Source organism: Dipodomys ordii, unplaced genomic scaffold (assembly GCF_000151885.1).
Source record: "Dipodomys ordii isolate 6190 unplaced genomic scaffold, Dord_2.0 Scaffold54, whole genome shotgun sequence".
In the NCBI taxonomy this organism is placed as follows: domain Eukaryota; kingdom Metazoa; phylum Chordata; class Mammalia; order Rodentia; family Heteromyidae; genus Dipodomys; species Dipodomys ordii.
Window position 1 is genome coordinate 5,852,876 of NW_012267270.1, and position 4,759 is coordinate 5,857,634.

Consider the following 4,759-nt stretch of genomic DNA (forward strand, 5'->3'; position numbering starts at 1 on the left):
AACACCAGCACCTGGCCCCATCATATTTTTTGTTTAATCTATTAACATACAAAAGTTGCTTAAACGACTGGAAAACTAATGTGCTTGTTAGGTACAGATGTCTCTTCCGTTGGTGTGTGAGGTGTTTGAAGGCCAACTACTGTATTTCAACTCTATGAAACGTAGTTTAAAATCTATTAGAGAATTTAATTACCTAAGTTTATAACTGGCATCCATTCTTAGAAAAATTTAATCTGTTGAACTTATGAGTTAATTAAATATTAATCACAGAATAGTGAAGCGATTGTTATTATTTTATAAAAATGGTAGATTTACAAATAGAAAACTAGATTTGCAAGTTGTACTTGGGTGCTTAAGAAAACAAGTTTTTTTTTAAATTTATACGTTTAATAAACACAGCATTAATTTAAACACAAGCAGCAGTAGGTGGCTTCTTGCTGCACAGAAGCCATTCTGCAGCATTGGAGACTTCTCTGCCTTTGCTTCTGTGGGTCTTTCTGCTTGCAATAGCCCCAAAACATGGGAAAGTTTGACTTTTCCCAAAAGGCCTGGCTCTCATTCTTTTTTTGGGGGGGGGTTCGGTCATGGGGCCTGAACTCTGGGCCTGGGCGCTGTCCCTCAGCTTTTCAGCTCAAGGCTAGCGCTCTACCACTTGAGCCACAGTGCCACTTCCAGCTTTTTTCTTTTGCTTATGTGGTGCTGAGGAATTGAACCCAGGGCCTCACGCATGCAAGGCAAGTGCTCTACCACTGAGCCAACTTCCCAGCCCCCTGTCTCACATTCTGTGAATACTTTCTCCCTAGCCTTATTAGAATCCTGCTTCTTAGCCAGACATGGTAGCATAAGCCTATAATTCCAGCTGCTTGGGTGAGGAGATAGGAGGATCATGGTCTAAAGCTAGCCTGGATAAAAAGGTCAGACTTTTTCTGAAAACCTAACTAAAGCAAAAAGGGTTGGGGAATGTGTGATTCAAGGGACAGAGTGCTTTCTCACAAGCACTGAGTTCAGTCTCCAGTACCATCAATCAATAAATAGATAAGTAAAACAATTCTGCTTCCTTGCTTACAATTACTTGTGTGTGTAGCCCAGGCCTCCTGTAGATCAGGCCATGGAGGGCTGCTGGCTGGATCATCACTACATGTGAGAATACAGCTGAGTCCTGGCCAAAAGAGCAGCAGTGGCTCACGCCTGTCATCCCAGCTACTCAGGAGGCTGAGATCTGAGGATCGCGGTTCCAGCCTGGGCAGGAATGCCCATGAAGCTCTTATCTCCAATTAACCACCAGAAAACCGGAGGTGGTGCTGTGGTTCAAGTGGTAGAGCACTCACCTCGAGCTGAAGAGCTGAGGGACGGTGCTCAGGCACAGTTTAAGCCCCACGACCAACGAGAGAGAGAGAGAGAGAGAGAGAGACAGAGACAGAGACACACAGAGAGAGAAGGGGGCTGGTACACAGTGGGCATCCATGGTGCAAGACCTTGAGTACAATACAGTTAATTTCAGTTATTTCAGTCCCTGGGTGGAAGGAAGCCTTCTCTCCTTTTTTTTTTTTGGTGAGTCATGGGGCTTGAACTCCAAGCCTGGGTGCTGTACCTGAACTCTTCAGCTTAAGGTGAGCACTCTACCACTTGAGCCACAGTGCCACTTCCGGTTTTCTGGTGGTTAACTGGAGATAAGAGTCTCATGGACTTAACTACTGGGACTGGTTTTGAACTATGATCCTCAGATCTCAGCCTCCTGAGTAGCTAGGATTACAAGCATGAGCCACCAGCCAGCTCCTGGCAGTAAGCCTTCTCTTTAGCCATCAAGATTTTCTTTGGCTGGGACCCAAAAGGTCTCTTCCTTCCATTCCTTGGGAAAGAGTGTAGCAGACAGAATAAAGGCCCTTCTGAGACATTGCCAACCTAAACCAAGTGCAAAGGGCAATTAAGATTGGAAACCAGGTGAACCAAGTAAGAGAGCTGCTCATGGATTATCTGAGTGGTCTTGAGAGTAAAGAGGGAGAGAGAAGAAGCAGAGGTCTCAGTGCTACAAGAGATGGAAAGGAGATGCATGAAGCTGGCTCTGAGGCTGCAGGCAGGGGCGACGGGTCAAGGCATGTGGGTGTCTCCTGAAGCTGGAAAAGGCCCCGGAGGGTAGCTTCTAGGAAGGAACACAGCCCTGCTGATGCCAGGTTTCAGTGACTCATGTCAGATTTCTGTCCTACAGAACTTGAAGGTGATACATTTGTGCTGTTTAAGCTGCTAGATCTGGGCTGGTATTACAATACGACCCTAGGAAATGAAGTCCCAGCCTCATTCTCTCCTGTCTCATTTCATGATCATGAATCGGTGACATCCACAGAGCTGCCCTGAGAGGCAGATGGAAGCTGAGGACCTCAGATCCTCAGGAGCTTGTGTCCTGCAGGTGTCAGGTGTCTGTTGCCCAGGCAACCACTGCAATGGCTCCTCCTTACTGAGGAGTGGAGGTGGGCACTCCTCCTCTCCCCTCTGCCCTATAAACCTTCCTAGCCTGAGTCTCTCACGTGACCTTTTTGGGACAGAGTGTGGGAGTTGCTGGGGTTCCTGGGATATAGCCCTTGTTTCTGGGCCCCTAAACTTCTGCCTTTGCTCCATCCCAGGCAAACTGCTCACTACCCTCCTCCCTGGCAGCTCTTTCCCCAGGCACTGTCTCAATGCCTCAGAGAGCACAGGAAGCTGAGGTGGACCCTAGGGCAGCGAAGCCAGCGCTGGGATCTTCTCTGAACCCTGGCTCCTTACTCCCAGACAGTGATTTCCCCTTCCTCTTCCAGGGCAATGCCGGAGGATCAAGCCCAGGGCTTCTATATACTAAGCAAGCTCTCTAACCCATACACATAATGTGTCTATTAAAAAGTTAGCTACTGAGTTCAGGCCCCACAACCAGACCTCCCCCCCCAAAAAAAAAAAAGTTAGCTACTGATAGAGTGCTTGCCTAGCATGCATGAAGCTCTGGGTTTGATTCCTCAGTACCATATGAATAGAAAAAGCTGGAAGTGGGCTGGGAAGGTGCTCAGTGGTAGAGTGCTTGCCTTGCATGCATGAGGCCCTGGGTTCAAATCTTTAGCACCACATAAGCAGAAGTGGCGTTGTGGTGCTGTAGCTCAAGTGGTAGAGTGCTAGCCTTGAGCTGAAGAGCTAAGGGACAGCGCCCAGGTCCAGGGTTCAGGCCCCATGACTGACACCCCCCCCCCAAAAAAAAAAGCTGGAAGTGGTGCTGTGGCTCAAGTGGTGGAGTGCTAACCTTGATCAAAAGAAACTCAGGGACAGTGCCCGGGCCCTGAGTTCAAGCCCCAAGACTGGCACACACACACACACACACACATACACACACACACAAAAGTTATCTCTGAGCTTGAGCGCTTGAGCGCTGGTGGCTCTGACCTGTAATCCTAGCTATTCAGGAGATTGAGATCTGAGGATAGGGGCAAAGTCAGCCGGCCAGGAAAGTTCATGTGACTCTTACCTCCAATTAGCCACCAAAAAGCCCGGAGTGGAGCTGTAGCTCTAGTGGTAGAGCACTAGTCTTGAACAGAAAAAGCTCAGGGATGGATGGTGCCCAGGCCCTGAGTTCAAGTACAGACACAAATGACATACAGAAATGTTAGTTTTCCGGGCTGGGAAGGTGGCTCAGTGGTAGAGCGCTTGCCTTGCATGCCTGAGGCCCTGGGTTCGATTCCTCAGCACCACATAAGCAAAAAGAAAAAAAGCCGGAAGTGGCACTGTGGCTCAGGTGGTAGAGCGCTAGCCTTGAGCTGAAGAGCTGAGGGATAGTGCCCAGGCCCAGAGTTCAGGCCCCACGACCGGACCCAAAAAAAAAAAAAAAGAAAGGTTACTTTTCACCAGGTGTTGGTGGCTCACGCCTGTAATCCTAGCTACTCAGAAGGCTGAAATCTGAGGATTGCAGTTCAAAGCCAGTCCGGGGCAGGAAAGTCCCTGTGACTCTTATCTCCAATTAACCACCAGAAAACCAGAGGTGGCGCCGTGGCTTAAGTGGTAGAGTGCTCCCCTTGAGCTGAAGAGCTGAGGGACAGTGCCCGGGCCCAGAGTTCAAGCCCCACGACTGACAAAAAAAAAAAAAAGTAGTTTGCAAAGAGATAGGGAAAATGTCAAGAAACGTGTTACTCAGTTCCACTGAAGGGCTCAGAACCCTGGCACCCAGGTTTCTGACTTCTCATGCCACCATTTCCACGCTGGCCTCCCCAGCAGCTCTGGGGCCTGGGACGAAGGCCGGGAACAGGCCCTTCCTGTCCTCAAGTTCAGGGTCCCTATCATCTCCCCGCGGCCGATCGCCGGGACCCGCGGCTCCGGGGCTGGGCGCCGGGCGGCACCGGGCAACACAAGCTCGGGTCCCTACAGCGGCCGTGGCAGCTCGAGGGCCGGCAGCGGCGCGTTGCGCAGGAGGCCCGGGGAGAAGTTGGCGGCGCGGGCCCGGGCGCGGGCGGGGCGGGACAGGGCGGGACGGGGCGGGGCGCGCACGTGTGGAGACGAGTGCGTGTGCCCATCCGGCGGCCCGGACTACAAGTTCCAGGGTGCCCAGCGGCGCGCCCGGGTTCGCTGTCTGCGCCGCCCGCCGGTTCCAAGCAGGTCACCACCGGCTGGCACGAGCCGCCCGGTCCCCAAGTAGAGAAGGGAGCGACTCTCCCGAGCACCGGCCGCCGAGTCCAAGTGGGCGGGGACCCGCCTCGCGCCGCCCGCTCATGTCTCTGCGGAGCGCCGCGTCCGGCCGCCTGGCACCGCTGCG